At 35.4% G+C, this 20,078-nt stretch overlaps 1 protein-coding gene across 1 annotated transcript in view; it reads left to right on the top strand.

The window, feature by feature from the left end:
* fa2h (fatty acid 2-hydroxylase) overlaps nt 1-20,078 on the top strand; it is a 33,705-nt gene that overhangs the window by 592 nt on the left and 13,035 nt on the right. The window lies entirely within an intron of this gene.

The raw sequence follows: 20,078 nt of genomic DNA, 5'->3' as shown, positions 1-20,078 counted from the left end.
GTTCGTTCACAATTCGAATCGAATCGGTTCTCAATTCAGAGACTCACTGAATCGAGAAATAAAACATTGTGTAAATATGTTTCCGACTTAAGTGCATGCTCACTTTATCAACACCCAAATAGTTTTGTAAATTGCAAATTATTAAAACTTTTTTGCTATGTCTGTGAGAGGGAAATAAATTTTTAATATGTTGTAAATGCAAATTATAGTAGGTTGTAAATGACTAAACAAATGAAACTATGACTCATAAAATGACAATAAATATTATTAATACAACCTATTTAAGAAAAAACGAATATAAAGTGATATGAGGTACATACTTTCCTTATATGTCAGAAATGTGAGATAAACAACAATTGCAAGGAAAAAAAGTCAGAACTGCAAGATAAAAACAGGCAATAAATCACTTAATATCTTGCAATTCTGACTTTATTTCTCAGAATTGCGAGTTTATATCTCTAAAAAAGTCAGAATTGTAAGATAAAAAGTAGCAATGACTTTTTTTTTTAAAATGTTTTATTCAGTGGCGGAAATGGGCTTCCATAGAAAAGTAATGTTTTTATGTTTTTAAAAAAACTATTAAATACAAGATTGATTGCATGCTCACTTTATGAACACCCGTACACCGAAATAGTTTTGTAAAGCATTTTTTTTTGTACAATATATTTATTACTTTTTCAGTTTGCATATCATAACAGATTGCACAGTTACAGAATAGTAATCACGTAGACACAGCAAACATTTTACAAACATTTCTTTTTTAGTCTGTGTGAGGGAAATTAATTTTAGTATTATGTTTTAAAAGCAAATTATATTAGGTTGTAAATGATCAAACAAATGAAACTAGGACTTATAAAAATTACAATAAATGTTAATACAACCTGTTTAAGAAAAAGCAAATAAAAATTAATATGTGCTACATACTTTTGTATGTTATGTCACACATGATGACGCAATTATCGTCAGGACGTAAATAAATCACTGATTAATTTTTTTTTTACAACTCGATTTTTTTATTCATATTTGAGAACACTTTGATAAGAAATGCCTAGATTATCGTCATGATATTTGTGCGTCGTGTCAGCAGGTAGAGATATTCCACTGAGGGCTCTTATTAGATAAACAAGCCTTCTGTCCCTGCTTGCCTCTCTTCTGTCACTCCCCAAGGAACAAATGGGGGGAAGGACCAGGTATCTCAGCTTCCAGTTCCAGCTTTATGTAATATTCTCATTTTATTGTTAATTTTGTGCATATCTAGGCACATAGACAAAACTGTTAGGGTTTTATTGCCATTATGCCTGTAATAAACAGATTGATAGGAGGCATGTACTGACTACAAGCTCAAAGTGCAGACGAAGGGTGGATATTTCAGAATGTAGAAGGTGTAAATGAGTATGTGTTTGTGTGTGTGTGTGCTTGAGACAATCAAACCGGTCTGTCTTGTCTAAGCAGTGGCATATACTCCGGCATGACCCACAACACAATAGCTGAGAAGGAAAGTTTCCACGGCACTTCAGGTTTCACAGAGTACTGTCAGCATTCGCATGAAGTATCAATGCAATTAATGGTCACTTCGCACGTTCATATTCATTTCTGAATGAAATTAAGCTTCGCTCGTTTACTGGTATCTTGGAGCATTTCAGCTATACGTGTGTATAATGTAAGAGAGTGTTAAAAGTTGCATTGTTCATTGTTGTGATTGGTTAGGAAATGTGTACACTGAAAAACAAAATTAGCATGCATTCAAATTTTCAGACGTCTTGACTCCAAGATGCTCAGGTTACCAAACACTTTGAAATTATTGCTTCAGTTTATATCAAGGCATTCATAATCAGTTTTTGAAAAATGTATTATTAATTTTCACTTTTTATAGCAGATTATTAAGAAGCAGCATGTTTATTCTACTAATTATAGTGCAACTTTCGTTTACTAAAAACCTGTAAATATGCTTGCCAGAAAACATATTAAGGAAACGTATCAAGGAATTTTAAAATAGTGTTTTTTAAGCCTAGAAAAGTATAAAATCCCGTTTCCGGTCATTTTATCTCACAATTCTGATTTTTTTTTTCTCTCAATTGCAAGTTTACATCTCACAATTGTGGCTTTTTTCCCCCCAGAATTGCGAGTTTATATCTCATAATTGAGAAAAAAAGTCGTAATTACGAGTTATAAACTCGAAATTTCGAGAAAAGTCAAAATTGCAACAAAAAAGTAAAAAAAAGTGAGTTTTTATCTTGCAATTCTGACTTTATTTCTCACAATTGTGAGTTTATATCACGCAATTCTGAGAAAAAAGTCAGAATTGCGACTTTATTTCTTACAATTCTGACTTTATTTCTCGCAATTTTGAGTTTACATCACACAATTCTGAGAAAAAAGTTAGAATTGTGACTATATCTCGCAATTCTGACTTTATTTCTCAGAATTGTGACTATTTCTGAGAATTGCAACTTCATTTCTCCCAATTCTGAGGAAAAAGTCAGAACTGCGACTTTATATCTCGCAATTTTGAGTTTATTTCTCAGAATTGACTATTTTTTCACAATTCTGACTTTATATCTTACAATTCTGACTTTATTTCTTACAATTCTGAGTTTATTTCTCTCAATTGCGAGTTTACATCTCACAATTGTGACTTTTTTCCCCCAGAAATGCGAGTTTATATTTCATAATTGAGAAAAAAGTTGGAATTACGAGATATAAACTTGCAATTGCGAGAAAAGTCAAAATTGCGAGAAAAAAAATAAAAGAAAAAAGTGTTTTTATCTTAAATTCTGAGGAAAAAGTCAGAATTGTGACTTTATATCTCGCAATTTTAATTTTTTTTTTCAGAATTGTGAATGATTCTGAGAATTGCAACTTTATTTCTTACAATTCTGACTTAATTTCTCGCAATTGTGAGTTTATATCACCCAATTCTGAGAAAAATTCTGTGATTTTATATCTCGCAATTCTGACTTTATTTCTCAAATTTTGACTTTCTCAGAGAATTCCGAGTTTATATCTCACATTTCTGACTTTATAACAAGCAATTGCGAGTTTATGTCTCACAATTCTGAGGGAAAAAAGTCAGAATTGTAAGATGTAAATTAACAATTGCGAGGGAAAAGTCTGAATTGTGAGATAAAAAGTAGCAATTACTTTTTATTCAGTGGAGGAAACGGGCTTCCATAGAAAAGTCATGAAAATGAATACAATTTCATTAAAATGCATTTAATAAAAAATATATATTTTTGGCTCTGAATATATCTTTCTGCTAAATTAAAAAATATATATATTTTTTGCAGTTAATCTCTAAAACATTCTTTAAATCCTTATGTAGTAATCACTAACAAGCAGAAAAGTCATTCAAATTAATTGGTCCAAAAGTGTGCGAAAGCTGACTTATAATTCCCACACATTTCTAAACCAAAGGCTTTTAAGAACAGATGACGTCATTAATTAATTCTAAACCCTCATTGCTGTAATCATTTAGCATGTTTGTTGTAAAGCAGGAGTGTGTTGGTATGTGACACACTGAATGAACGTGTATTTTTGGGATTGCGTGGATTTGAGTCCTTCAAACACATTTGCGACTTGTGGCCTACATTTGATGCCGAATCTAACTTTGAGTCACCTGTCCTGAAACATACTAAAGTCATTTCTCAGCAGGTTTGATTGCAGTGTAAACAGTCTGATCCTTTTAATAGTGTGAGGACTTGAATCCCCACCACTCAACGCAAGGGTTTGGCCGGACACTTTCTTAATCTATATTTCCACATAGTTTCACAAGAACATTTACACACCCTCAGGTGATAAATACTCTTATAGTACACATTGTTATTATTATTTTTTTTTATGAGTCATTTTTTGAGAAAAACCTCAATGTTAGTTATTTCACACCTTTTTAAAAAGGTATATGTTTAATTCAATGCATAATATCAACTACATTTCTCTCGAATATCAAAAAGTGTATTTATCTCATGGGATTATCAGGTGATTTTCAATTGTTTAGACCTTTGATATCTGCTATCAGATTATGGCCATGTAATTTTTGATTAGTTATATGCATTGTTAAGAACTTAATTTGGAGAACTTTAAAGGTGATTTTCTCAGTATTTTGATTTTTTTGCAACCTCAGATTCCAGATTTTCAAATAGATGTATCTCGGCCAAATATTGTCCTATCCTAACAAACCATACATCAATACAAAACTTATTTATATGATGTATACATCTCAGTTTATGACTGGTTTTGTAGTCCAGGGTCACACATTTCTATTTAATTCTGAAAAACTGGCAAGACCTGCTATAAAGTTTGAAAACTAGAAGGTATTCGTAGTATTAATGGTTATGACACTGCAAGGACAAACTCGAAAGGCCTTAGTCAGGCAGCAAAACAAACGTCCAAGAAAACTGGAAGCCAGTCTGTCTGTTTTTCAAATTGATCGCTCGTGAAACCAGCCGGACCTGTTGACTAGGTGCGGGGGCTGTAGTCCATTTGCTCGTATCTAGTGAGGGTATGACAAGGCGATGACCTGTTATGGGCGTGTTGCCAGTGATGTAATGACAAAATGGTATCAGGCGGTTCCGCTTTTTGAGCAAGCCTGAATTTGAATGAGATCAATGGATGAGTGAAGTGATGCATGCATGTCTAGGTAAATGGCTGTTAGAGTTATGGATCTATTGATCGTCCTTTATGAAACAGCCTGTCTTGTGGCTGTTAGTTACCTTGTAACTAGAATGGTAAGATCGTAAGGATCACTATTGTAAAGCAAGGCATTACATTTGTAACTCTGTACAGAGGTGAAAGGACAAAGGCTTCTTTAGCACCTTTATTTACACCACTCAAGACGTTTTTTGCGGCACGTAGTGGTGTCAGCTCAAGTAGCGCCCACATTCCCACTCCTGAATGCTCTGACACATGCACATTTGAATTGATCACTTAAGTTTAAGATTAAGCAAATAATCCACTCTTAAGGTTTATTTTGTTTTCCATTTACTGGGATATTACGCTGTATAGGACTAAAGAAGATACAAAGGATTTGATTAACATCTAACAATTTTAAATTTCTAAAAAAGACTTTTTAGTGGTCTAGATGCTTCATTTCAAAGCAATTAACCATCTTTTAGTTCTTAACACTTGTGCCAGGCCTTGTTGCATAACTCATCTGTGCATGTTATTCCAAAATTGAAGGGACAAAAAACAAAAATGCTAAAAATTACCTTAAGGCATCACACCATTATATTTTACAGTTTGAAAAATACATATTCAATTTGAGATTAGGTAAAGTTCATTTTTTTAAGACTAAATAAGTGCTAGAGAATAGAAGTAGTGTAGTTGTATTTTAATTGTTCATCCAAAAAAAAAAATATATATATATATATATATATTACATATAGATAGATATATAGTTATTTATTTATTTGATCAAAATGACTTGTTTTTAGGATGTGCCAATACTTGTTAGCCCATAATTATGTTCATGTTATGGCCAATAACTAGGAAATTAGAGATATTTGAATATTTGTCTAAATTAATTGCAATTAAAATCAGTATTAACTGGTAATAACTGGTAAATTACAGATATTTCAATATTTAACAATTTTTTTTAAATGTGTTACAAATAAAATCCTAAAATCTATTATTATAAATGCTAAAAATGACTTAAGGGCCTCACAAAATTTTATTGTACAGTGTGAAATATTCAATGTGAGATTAACTAAATACTACATTTAACACCATTATTACAGTTTATTTTAATATTGAGAAAATCGCCTTTAAAGTTGTCCCAATGAAGTTCTTAGCGATGCATATTACAAATCAAAAATTAAGTTTTGATATTTTTATGGTAGGAAATTTACAAAATGTCTTCATTGAACAAAATCTTTTCCTAATATCCCAATGATTTTTGGCATAAAAAAAATCTATAATTTTGACTCATACAATGTATTGTTGGCTATTGCTACAAATATACCTGTGCTACGTATGACTGGTTTTGTGGTCTAGAGTTACAAATGTTCATGCTTATTTATTAAATTTTTACAGTTAAGTATCCAAATTAATAAATATGGTACAGCAAATGAAATTCATCTGTTAGTGGCTGATAACTGTTGTGGTACAATTATACCAATGCACCTGAATTCCCTTTTATTTCAACCAACTACCTGTATTTTCCAGCTAGTTTTCCTCCATGATTGATTCAAACTCTGGTCTGAAATTGTTCTATTTAATATATTTCACTCAAAAATACATCTCAATACAAAAGTAACATTTCTGGTTAATATAATAGAAATCAAAATTTAGCCTGTAGTTGTTGTAGTCCATTTGAAACATTTGGTTAACATCTCACTAAGTCAGAGTGAACTGGTATAGTTGCTTGTTAATTTTTGAGAAGAGCGCACAACGCAGAGGCATGAATCTCTGGAATGCTTCCTTTCTGAGGATATGAATCTCATTTCTCCTTCAATAGCCTTTTTGTTTTCCATGGCTTCAGCCACAATGCAGCATGCCAACATTCACCAAGAGCCATCTTGGTTGTGAATGCTCAATACAGTGAAATTCACTGAAATTCCTTTCATGATATTGTCTTGAGGTCCTGATAGAACCTCATATCGGATCAGTGTAGTTCATTCTATAATCTAGGTACGGCTATAACCTCAAAACTGTAGGATGAACAGGTATCCTCTGGTGTGAGAAATGTTTACTGCTGGCTGCTATGCCAACAGGGGCAGTCTCAGTTGCGCCAGTGCCTCCAAATCTTTTCAACTTGTAACCCTCCATTCTCTTTCCCCCAAGGAGACTGTCAGACTGGCGAATTACACCTTGGGAGCCAAAGGTCCAATTGTAGGAGATACTTAGAAGCACTCACTGATAGATTATAACGTAGGTCACTGATAGATTACAAGCAGATGGTTTGGACACCATCGGTCCCTAAGGTGACTAAGGTTTGCTTGCTCATTAATTGCTTCAAGCTACTGGACGGTCCCCAGGAGAGGAGCTTGCTGGGTACAAGACTCATAATCCTGGCGTCACCTGGAGACACTTGTTGCCATGGCTATGGGTGGAACCCTGGGACCCGGAAGAGCTCTCAATGGCTAATGTAGCACAATATGGATGGTTTTAAATGCCTCCTGGAGACGGACTAATTATTTTACCTAACTTTGTCAGTATGTTGATTTAAATCAGTGCATTAACTAAAATGTACTCTGATAGAAAACTCTTTCACGGTTGCTTGACTGCGTCAAAGTTCACACTGACACTCCCACGAGCCTCACGCATGGTTTCGTCTCAACTAATTTAACTGCTTATAATACAATGCATAGAGAATCATTGTGCATACTGAATAAGTGTGATTCATATAAACCCTGTCTGAATTGTGGCTTCGCAAAGAAAAAGAGTGTATTGTTCCGGAGAAGAGCCAACCTACACATTTTACGTTGATTCACTGGAAAATTCATTTTGTAAGCATAGAAAATGCTGGGTTGTTTCAACCAACTTTGGGTCAAATGTGGAGTAACCCAACTTTTGGGTTAAAAATTTTATTTAAGTATTTAACCCAACAGTTGGGCTAGTCCACATTTGACTCAAAGCATTTTTAGAGTGTTGAACTCTATTGCATCTGCTAGATCTCAAAGCTTGAAATCAAACAATGTGTCAGTAAGGGTCTCAAAAATATTAGCCAAAACACGTTTGACCAGAGAAGGTTACATTTGGCACAATCAGGTGTCATTTTTAGAACTCAAAGGATCTTTGTTGCATATCATTATGACTTCGGTGCTTTTGTAACTTTGGTATTTGAAGGGTGGTTGACTTCACTGTGCTGATGAAGTTTTTAACAGGTTCGACCAGTAGAGAAGAATCTGGATTGTTCAACTTGTCAAAGTCTTCAAAAGTGATACAAATGGAGGAATGACATATTAAAGTTGAAAACTGTGTTCAGTGTGTCCTTTATCTCTTCAGTTGCATTTGCCACTGCCTTTCAGATATGACTATTGATTTTTATAAATGTATCTTATCTCATAAGATACTGGCATTATACAATTGTTCATTGTAGAGAACGTGAAGCTGAGATGTTCCTCTTCAATGGGGAAGTTGACCCTTGTTTGGCTACTTGGGGAATATTTAAGGTTAAGTATTAAATTTTAAACTACAGGCATGCAGGCATGTCACTATACCACATTTACGCAAGTTCACAATTTTTGATACAGATATCATAACAAAGGCAAATATGTGAATGAACATATTTGTGTATTGTCAATATTAATGTAATGTTAATAGATTAAATTAGAACAATGGCTTTTAAGTAAGTATTTCAGAATTTTCGTATTATAAAAAATGATAAACTAATTGTGGGCAGTAGATACAAATTAGGCAAAAGGCTTAAGTAGCATGGGTATATTTATAGCAATAGCCAAAATTATTGATATTTCTTTTATGCCAAAAATCATTTCCTCATGTTCCATGAAGATATTTTGTACATTTCCTACCGTAAATATATCAACCTAATTTTTGATTAGTAATATGCATTGCTAAGAACTTCATTTGGACAATTTCAAATGCAATTTTCTCAATATTTCGATTTTTTTTGCACCCTCAGATTCCAGATATTCAAATTTTTTTCAAGTTGTATCTCGGCCAAAAATTGCCCTATCCTAACAAACCATACATCAATGGAAAGCTTATTTATTCAAATCTCAATTTCACAAAATTGACCCTTATGACTAGTTCTGTGGTTTTTCTGGTTTATAAGTCTTATCGATACTGTAAAAAAAAAAATGGTGTTACATTTTTTTTTTAATCAATTGACTTTATACCAAAGTCCCAGTATTTTGACATTCATACAGGCACGACTACACTCATTATCACACAAATAATCTTAAAATGGGTCAAAAGAAATGCCCAGGGTTGCCGATGTTGAAAACAATGATAGTAAGTTCGTGCTAATCCTGTTGCACGGATTTCTAATCTTCTTGCTGACGCTCTTCCTGCATGTGAGAAAGCTCTTGATTGCTGAACTTTGTACGATAGGACATGCTCATGTGTGCAGACATGCAGATGAACAAACCTTTGCACCCTTGTTTGAAGGGAGGGACCTGAAAAAGTGGATTTATGGTCTTCTTTTATAAGCGAACAGCCTTCACGTTTACTCTTTTTCATTTGTTATTTTTATACCCTTTGCACTATGCAAATACAAGTACCTTTACTGGTTTAACTAATATTTTTGACTGTTTTTATTTGAAATCATGTTTATTCTGTCATAATGACATGAGAGTTGAAATCGAGTGGTTTCAAGACTAAAAACGTCACAGCAACCTTTGCCCGACTATACCCACCCTTTCCCAGACCTCTAATCTTTGTCATATCTGCCAACCCAGAGATAATGAAGCAGGTCATTGATGTAAAATTTGGCTTGGCGAATGAGGAAAGGAATGAAGTTCCTGAAGAAAAGAAAAACAGCGAGAAAATGCTTGGGAGGGCTCCCAGTATCTGGCCCAGCAGGTTCCACCAGTTCTCTGGGTGATGCAGCTTACCAACCAACAACATCCCTGTTTATGGTGAGAGTGGATGGCTCTCAACCCCGCCTACCACTTTAAATTCCAGATCGACAGGTCTGGGATCAGTTTCGGCGTTGGACTAGTGTTTTTTGTGAGCAAAGCAAACTGGTTAAAAAGCTGATCCTGAACCAGTTGTTGAACGAAGCTTGAGAGGAAAGCACAAAGAAAGAGGCATTGATTTGAATGCCGTCAAAATAGCATTTAAAACTTCAAAGGAATACTCTGGGGTCAGAATGCTAAACTCAGTGTTGATTAATAAAAAATTAATTTGACACTTGTTCCTTGTTTCTTTAAAAAAGCTGAAACAGAAATGAGACATTTAAAATGGAAGTAATTAAGGGGCGAATTTGTTAAAGAACAGGGGGACAAGTCAAAGTCCTTTTTCAACTGATTATCTGACATACTGTGGATAATGGAGGTTCATAATCTTGGGACAATGCTGCATTCAGCAACCCTTCCCTCAGTACATTTGCGTTAACATGTATTTTTGTTTAGTCATTTACATATGTAGCTTGTTGAGCAAGAAGCCAGCCTTTTCTGCTTATATCACAGGACTTACCTAAGCTTGGCCACTTTGACAATTGCTTCTCTCAACCATGCTTGACATAAAACCCAAACATCCTAAATGGAGAATGAAAAAATCGTACTGCAGGTTTTACAACCGGTGTTTAGAGATTAGAGAGAGATGTGGAATTGGGAATTGGACAGGTTGTCGAGGAACTTCTGCTGTGGATTTACATAAGTGTTGCTCTGAATAACACAAGCCAAATGTTTTACATCTGCCCCAAATCAGTGCCACTTCACATGGCTGATGTTTTTCGACAGCTTGGAGTAGTCCATCAGTTGCTGCCTCTTATCAGGAGCAGTCCGTCCAACTGTGTATCCTGGCACCGATTGGTTAATAATTGACTCGGAAGAACCCTCATGGGTCATGTGACTCTCTTGCCCTCACCACTGTTGAAACAGGTGAGGTAATGCGGTGTAGCTGTTTAATTTAGGCTGGAGTTGAACACTGCAGGTCAGTGGTTCCTTAGGAGCAGGATTGGACACATTGGGTAGGCAAGTTCGGTCCTAGAGAGCCGCAACCCTGCAGAGTTCAAGGGTTAGTTCACCCAAAAATGAAAATTCTGTCATTAATTACTCACCCTCATGCTGTTCCAAACCCGTCAGACCTTTGTTCATCTTTGGAACACAATTTAAGATACTTTTGATGAAATCCAAGAGCTCTCTGACCCTCCATTGACTACAAGGTTCCTTCCATGTTCAAGGTCCAGAAAGGTACCAAGAACATCGACAAAAACCCTTTGGCCTAATTCAGGGGTAGGCAAGTTCGGTCCTAGAGAGCCGTAACCCTGCAGAGTTCAAGGGTTAGTTCACCCAAAAATTAAAATTCTGTCATTAATTACTTACTCTCATGCTGTTCCAAACCCATCAGACCTTCGTTCATCTTTGGAACACAAAATAAGATATTTTTTGATGAAATCTGACCTTCCTTAGACAGCAAGGGTCCTTCCACATTCAAGGTGCAGAAAGGTACCAAGAACATTGGCAAAATAGTTCATCAGTGATACAACCGTAATCTTATTCAGCAACCGTTATTCAACAATTCCTCTCCTATACGTCACCCTAGCACCATATGGAGAGTATCACGACACTTCCACATTTTCCTCTGCACGTAAACTCTTCAATATGGTGCTAGGGTGACAGAGAAGAAGAATTTTTGAATAAAGTCGTTTTTTGGCACTTCATAAAATTGCGGTTGAACCACTGATGTCACATGGACTGTTTTGTCGATGTTCTTGATACCTTTCTGGACCTTGAACGTGGAAGGACCCCTGCTGTCAATGGAGGGTCAGAAAGCTCTAGGATTTCATCAAAAATATCTTCATTTGTGTTTCGAAGATGAATGAAGGTCTTACGGGTTTGGAACAACATGAGGGTGAGTAATTAATTGCAGAATTTTCATTTTGCTCCTTTCAGCTCCAACCCTAATCAAACATACCTGAACAAGTTAATCAATGTCTTTAGGATTACTAAGGCTATAGGCAGGTGAGTTTTTTTTTTTTTTTTTTTTCTTTTCTTTTCAGGGTTAGAGCTGAATTCTGCTGGACCCTGGCTCTCTAGGACCTAACTTGCCTACCCCTGGCCTAAATGGGACCTTAATGATGTCAGTCAATGTGAACTTTGACCATAGCACTTTTACTTGACTGGAAACCCCTGCTCTGCATGGCTAGCCAATGGTACTTAAACTTCTCGCATTAGAGAACCGAATCTTTTACAAAAATCGTTAAACGTCCTCTCTTCCAGCACCTTTGTTAATGCTGAACTTATGCAGAATGCCTGCAATTTGTTCGTCTTCTCTTACTGAGAACAATAAGGGTGTGTTTGTCCACTACTTGGTATGTGACTAAATTTGTTCCTACATCTTTATCTGGGGAATGTGGTGGGTTTGAGCAAATTGTGAAACGTCACCATCGACTGGGAGGGTTAAGCTAGTTAGGGTTTGGCTAGGCGTTGCTGATGGCCTCAGTGCCCTTTCGAGTGTACGTATCCAAGGCTCTCAACCCCCAACCGTACTCATACCGCCACCCTAGCACCATTCGACACACTGCCAGCCCTGTTTAGATTGTACCAGCCTGAGCTCTCTTCCTCTGTCCTCCAAGCTTTTGTTCGCGCAACTCTTTATGTATGTGCGCCTCTGTCATTCAGTGTCCGGACCCTTACTGCTCCATAAAGCAGCCTTATTGTTCACCCAGAGGAATTCTTTCAGCCCCCATGCCAGTCCACAACGCTGGCCTCCTTCTTACTGAACATACATTTTCTGCATTTCGCCAATGTAAATCTCATTGATGACTATTAGCCCTGAAAACTTTTTACACCTGTGGCACATAATATTGGTTCTGTCACTATGCAAAGTACATTGTTGATTGATTTGGAGTCTGCCAGTGCAGCTGTCGTAACTTTAGTCCAAATGATATTTGCATACCACACCGGGAAATGATACCGTCTAGGTGTAATGGCTTATGGCTGTATTTTCATACATTCCACTCTGTTGGTCTTCACTCCTAATCACTGTGCTTTTGCTGAATGCTGAAAGTGACAATATCCGGTTGCTTTCTTTCATTCATTCTTTTTTCTATATGTGCTTTCTAGACATCAGCATTGACCATTTAAAAACCCTTTGTAACCACTATAAAGGATTACTAACCTCATCCAGGTTTAGTTTATGTGAGAACAACTGGAAAGCCTCTCTTCTGTAAATAAGCACCCTTTATCTGGTAATAGGATGTAATGTAGTATGGCACACACAGAACCGGTGATGATTCGTGTTGTGTGCTTTAACATAGAGAGACGTAGGATTTGCAAATTTGTTTATGTTTAATTAACTGTGAAGAAATATAACAAAGGCTTAGACCATAAAAATGGAAATGAAATGGAAATAGGAAGTGGGTTATTTTGTGGTCATCTCTTTTTTTTTTTTTTTTCAAAATTTCCATGGTGAGGAGAGTGTACGTGTTGTGGTTTTGTGGTACATAAAGTGGTTCGACTATCAGGACAACAATACAGCTCTTTGGCTATGTGATATAGCTTAGGTTTAACCAATCTTCTGACCGTGGATCGCTTTTGAACGTTTTTCTGGGTACACGTACTTAACAACGTAACCACAAACCATTTTCACATGATTAGACACAATCTAACCTTCCATCCAGCTAAACTTTATGATCTTCATGCTTGTTCAGTGAAATCTGTAAAGTTTAACAGAGATCTGCTTGCTGTCAGGATGAGCGTTTATTGCAAAGAAATTACTCTTATGAATTTATAACTTAGATAAGAACGTTAATGTCAAAAGGCAAGGGTCAAGTTTTAGAAGATCTATATATCATCTAAAAGCTGAATAAATAAGCTTTCCATTGAATTGTATGGTTTAAGATACAACTATTTAAAAATCTGGAATCTGAAGGTGCAAAAAATATTGAGAAAATCGGTTTTTAAGTTATCCAAATTAAGTTCTTAGCAATGCATATTACTACTTAATAAGTTTTGATATATTTACGGGTGGAAATATCTTCATGGAACATGATCTTTACTTAATATCCTAATGATTTTTGGCATAAAAGAAAAATCTAACATTTTGACCCATACAAAATGTAATTTTGGCTATTGCTACAAATATACCCGGCTACTTAAGACTGGTTTTGTGGACCAGGGTCACATATACATTTCAACCTAAGAACTTGATGTTGAGTGAAATAATAGAAGTACATGTGTGTTATATCAACTACAGTGTTTATTTGGAGTCCAGTAGCAACCTTATCCTTGGAAGCAGAGTTTCGCAGAAGGAAGTGATCTAGACTCAATCCCTTTGAAGGTTCTTTTCTCCGCTCAAACTATCTTCTGCACCACAGATCAAAACCCCTGACAGACCCCCAACTGTCCACCTAAATCATGTGACGATTAAACCTTAACCAACCCTACAGCTACTGTCTTCTTTGAACAGTTGCAACTTGTTGTAACCATATTCTGAGTCTCATGTGACCCTGGACCACAAAACCAGTCATAAGGGTCAATTGAGATTTGAAATTGAGATTTAGACAAACAAATAAGCTTCCCATTAATGGTTTGTATGGTTTGTTAGGATAGGACAATATTTGGCCGAGATACAACTATTTTAAAATCTAGAAAGCACCTTTAAAGTTGTCCAAATGAAGTTTTTGGTAATGCATATCACTAATTAAAAATTAAGTTTTGATATATTTACGGTAGGACATTCAGAAAATATCTTCATGGAACATGATCTTTACTTAATATCCTAATGATTTTTTGGCATAAAAGAAAAATTGATCATTTGACTCGTACAATGTATTTTTGGCTATTGCTACAAATATACCTGTGCAACTTTTGACTGGTTTTGTGGTCCAGGGTCACATTTGTTGTAATTAGACTAGGCCCTAAATACCTTAGCCAAGCTTTTCCAGTTTCCTTCCTTATAACCCAGAGATAACTGTGCATTATCTTCCCTACTTGATTAGATGTTGCACTTTACTAAACGGCATCACGCCCTACTTTCCCTAAAGACTTCTTCACCTGCTTTTCCTAAGCTTTTTAGGCGTCCCGCACAAGAAGCTGCCAAAGCTGGCTGAATCACCTGCCAGGCGACCACACATGACTAAACCGTCACGCTTATATCTACAGCTCCACTGTCCCGGTTCTCGCTTCAGCACCCTTGTTCACCTCAGCAAAAGGGCAGCACACATCTCGTATCACATGTGCTGATCCGGTCGTAACGCACACACTCGCTAATGCAACACTATTTCTGAGCTATAAAGGCAAATGATTTGCTGGCATTCACAGTCAATTTGCAGTGGCTCTTTGACCATGAACTCAAAAACAATACAAAAACAGCCTCACCACAAAGTCACAAAGTTCATCAAGACTAGATAGAAACTGTCAAAAAATGATGCTAAGTTTGGTACTTATGTATACTAAATGAATTGTTCACTTGAAGGCATGTAATCAAGATGTCAGCATGCAAGTACATGCCAGATTGAATCATATCATTTGACCTCTTCTTTCTAATCTGTTTTTGTATTGTGCAAAAGGCCTGTCGTGCAGGTTTTCAGCGAATGCGGTGCTCTGATAGTGACTGTATCTATAACGACAACTGTTTGTTTCTAGATGCAATCCCTTGTGTATTGTCCTAGGCTCTAGTTTGGTGTTTATTTCTGTGTGTGCGTTTTTTTTTTTTTTGTGAATTGTTTATTTCAGGATGTAAAAAATGTTTAGGTTTACTATTTTAAGTGCTTTAATTCCCCTTTCCTCTTTTTTTATGCTTTTGGTTTGTGTGCATTTCTAAGCTAATGATTGGCGTGGCTCATTGTAAACAGTAAAACACCCCGGCAGTCACGTATGCTGGGTGTGTCTTGGTGCAATAAATCGAAATGACCACTTGATATGGTGCTGTATAAATATCAATTGTTGTATGCCTTATGCCGAGTTCAGACTGCACGATTTTCAAAGCAATCGCGTCACAGATGTTTTCACACTGCATGACTATCTGGGGTAGCATTCCGTCGCTGCTGTGTTCACACTGCACGATGGATCGGCGACAGGGGGGTTCACACTGCATGACTTTACAATAGGAAGAATCGCCGACAACTTTGTCCCGGTCCGCAAACTACGTCTCACAACCAAACACACGCGAGAAGTGACATGGAAACAACGCGAGGTCAGGCGTGCAAGTTCTCACATGAGACTGGGATTATTATAAAAAAAAATGGTAGCTCGCAAGAAGCTTGTCATACAAATTGCATGTGCACTCAATTGCAGCGAAAAGAAAAGAAGCGAAACTATGCTTGTTGATATTGTGGTCTAATACCTTCGTAACTCCTCCCCCAACTTCCCGCTGGCCTGGATGTTGCGTCTCATTGGCTGTAGGTAATCGCCGACGTTATGTTCAGTCAGATTACCTTTCACACGGCATGATTTTGAATCGCCGACAGGTCCAGATATTTAGCATGCCAAATATCTCACGGGTGTCGGCGACACGTCGGCGATTCTCTCAGATCGCGTCTTTGATAGTTCACACTGTGTGATTGTCACTCACGTGAACGAGCACCGATTTGCCTGTGATTTCGGGCATTTGTCGGCGATTTCTCAAAACCTGTCGGCGAGTCAAAATCGGGGCTGAAATCTTGCAGTCTGAACTCGGCATTATTTAAAGTGGATGTTATCTTGAGGGACTGACTCTGAGTAAGCTGTAGCTGGTGTAAGTGTCAACAGAAATGCACTCAAAGATGGGTTTGCATGTGTGTGTGATGCTTGGACCCACAGTCATCCGGAATATCTGGTCAGGCCCATCTGCTTTTAAAAGTTTTGGTCTGTTTACCATAAGAAGAATGTGGCTTAGTTTGTTTTTTCACAGAATAGTAATAATATATCACAGTTTCCGCAAAAATATTGCGCTGTTTATAGATAAGTAATGTTTCTTTAACACCAAATATACATATTATGGTTTGTATAAATTATTTGACTGGAGACTAAACAACTGAAAATCCAACATTTTAAGGTGAGACACTGCAGGTAAATAAGGTAAAAAAAACAACAACTAATAGTTATGACCTTACTTACCCAATTGATTGATTATGTTTATAAATGTAAACAAGTTTTTTTAAAATGTTAGGTTTAAATATGCAATTTAGGCATTATTTGATGAAATATGCACTGATTTGCATACATTTCTAGCACAAAAATCAAGTCAATTTCAAAATTCTTGTTTAATTTTTTTCAGTCAAATGTTTTTACAGAGGGAATATTTTCTCGTTTTGTCATAATTCAGAAAATACTTGGAACAGATAGAAAACTATATATTTTTTACAATTTTGGGGGGAATAAAATGTTCTATAAAATCAAGCAAATTATATATGAACAAATCCCTCTGTAAAAACCTTCAGGATAAAGACAGGACTAAAAATGTAAAGTTTGGTGTCTGTCAGTGCTACTAAAGTGGAGATTGATGGCTCAGTATAGTAGAAAAAAAACTCATTTTGAGAAAACAGGCTTTAAAATATATATTGTAATTGAAGTCTGTTGACACAAATAGATAAAGTGCCAAAAAAAATATTCTTAACAGTCTCTTTTGGATGTTTTCATACCACTAGTCTAAAAAAACTCTTTATAAAAAAACAAAAATCTCAAACTTGACAGGTACATGAATAACTGTTTTTGCCTGTAGTGTCTCCCCTTAAAATAACTTATTTCAAATGTAATAATAAACTGTTTTACTGTAGTTTTGATCAACTAAATGCAGTCTTGATGAGCACGAGAGACTTTTTTTTTTCCAATGTATGTTAGTCATATACACTATCAGTCAAAAGTTTTTGAACGGTAATATTTTTGTTTTTTAAAGAAGTCTCTTCTGCTCACCAAGCTTGCATTTATTTGATCCAAAGTACAGCAAAAACAGTAAAATTTAGATTTTTTTTTTTTTACTATTTAAAATAACTGTTTTCTATTTTGATTTATTTTTTCCCTGTGATCAAAGCTACATTTTCTTAGCATCATTACTCCAGTCTTCAGTGTCACATGATCCTTCAGAAATCATTCTAATATGCTGATTTGCTGTTCAAGAAACATTCATTATTATTATTATTATTATTATTATTATTATTATTTTTATTATTATTATCAATATTCAAAACAGTTTGGTATTTTTTTTTTTTTCAGGATTCTTGATGAATAGAAAGATCCAGAGATCACTATTTATCTGAAATAAAAAGCTTTTGTAACATTATACACTATACCATTCAAAAACTTAGAGTCAGTATAATTGTACAAAAAATTAGGGGGGAAAGAAATTATAGAAATTAATACTTTTATTTAGCAAGGATGCTTTAAATTGATTAAAAGTAATGATAAAGACATTTATAATGTTAGAAATGATTTCTGTTTCAGATAAATGCTGTTCTTCTGAGCTTTCTATTCATCAAAGAAACCTAAATAACATTCTACTCTGCTATTTTTAACATAATAATAATAATAATAATAATAATAATGTGTGAACTTTATGGAATTAACAAGAATTTCTATATTCTTATCTAAGATTATGCATTATTAACTGTATTATGAATATGTCCTGTGAATTATTATATTTATATCATTATTAATCTATTTGAGAATATGTATTCAATGCCCAAGGTTAGACATATCAAGGTTAGACATATAAGCGACTTGTGTGAATAAATTTATAATCTTTTTAACCCCCACCCGTCTGACGTGGAATCAATCATTTTTTTGCATCAAATAATAATAAATGTTTTTTGAGTGGCAAATCAGAATATTAGAATAATTCTGAAGGATCATGTGACTGAAGTAATGATGCTAAAAATTTGCTTTGAAATCACAGGAATAAATTACATTTGAAAGCATATTCAAATAGAAAACTGTTATTTTAAATAGTAAAAATATTTCTAAATATTACTGCTTTTGCTGTACTTTGGATCAAATAAATGCAGGCTTAGTTTAGTGTTGAAAAAACATTAAAAATCTTACTGTTAAAAAACTTTTGACTGGTAGTGTATAGTAAATTAGTTATTTTTCATGTATACTAGTTATAGTGAAGAGTACATATTTTATTAGGCCTATATCTAACTGATTCAGTTGAAAGTGATGCAATAAATGATTTTATAACTATGATATGCAGAGACATATGATGGGAAGTGGGTAAAAGACTCAATGAGGAAAAAAATAAAAGGAACACACTGAAAAAACAGGATGGCACATGTGGTCAGGTTACAAATTGTGACTTGGTCTTCAGCAAACCCAAACCGAAGGTCATGAAAACCAGGGCTGTGACCAGGCCCTCATGGCCTACTTTTTATACGCTCACTTATTTCTAATTCTTTTTTCTTGTTATCCTCACATTACTGTTACTACTCGAATACAAACACCATTACTTGCATTGTCACTTTAATTCCTAATAATATTTTGTAAATTTCACCTGTTTACTTGTTAGGACAAGCTGTTTTGTACAATGGAAATACCCGCATGACGTTGTATTTACAACATTTCCAGATAAGACTACATCAATAAAATAAGTAATGCCCTAAAAACAATATCTCTGAAGCACATAAAATGGCGCAAGTGATGTCAAGTGATTAAGATTTTCCAGGTCGCAGTTTTTGGTGACTCTTTTTAGGGATTGTTCACGCAAAAACAAAAAGTCTGTCATTAATTACTTACCCTCATGTCGTTCCAAACCTGTAAGACCTTCGTTCATCTTCAGAACACAAATTAAGATATTTTTTGATGAAATCCAAGAGCTTTCTGACCCTGCAACACAACTGACACGTTCAAGGCCTAGAAAGGTAGTAAGGATATCGATAAAATAGTCCACTGACACAGAAGAGAAGAAATCTTCATAACGTGTCAGTTGCATTGCTGTCTATGCAGGGTCAGAATGCTCTCGGATTTCATCAAAAAGATTTTAATTTGTGTTCTGAAGATGGACGAAGGTCTTATGGTTTGAAACGACATGAGGGTGAGAAATTAAGGACAGAATTTTCATTTTTGGGTGAACTATTAATTTTATAACATTCATTCTTGACATTCATTAACAATTTTCATCGCAAAAAAGTGACTTTCTTATATGTATTAGATATTTACATCTTCATGAATAATGCATCTTTGAATTTTGTTGAAATATATTGTACTGAGATTGCATGCAGCTCTGGATACAACTGCATAAACATTCAATACCATGTAACCTCTGAGTAAGTTTGCGCTGTTTTAATCGTAATAACCCAGGGGGCCTCAGTAACACACAAACAGCAACAGTACAACCGTCAACCTCTACAACTTGAGGTTTTTCTGACACTGTTCTATATCAAAGTGTATGATGTGGTGTTAAGTTGCCATGGAGGTGTGTGCATTTGTGCGAAGGTGTGAAGGGGGGGCAGGGTTAATCACCTCTTTAACGTTAGAAAGGTATGGTGCGACGCTAGACCTGATTAATATTTCACCTGTCCCGCCAAACTAGCCATCTGT

The sequence above is a fragment of the Garra rufa genome, chromosome 25 (genome assembly GCF_049309525.1).
Source record: "Garra rufa chromosome 25, GarRuf1.0, whole genome shotgun sequence".
Taxonomy (NCBI): domain Eukaryota; kingdom Metazoa; phylum Chordata; class Actinopteri; order Cypriniformes; family Cyprinidae; genus Garra; species Garra rufa.
The sequence above is the reverse complement of the archived record's forward strand: the minus strand, read 5'-3'. Positions and strand labels throughout refer to the sequence as shown.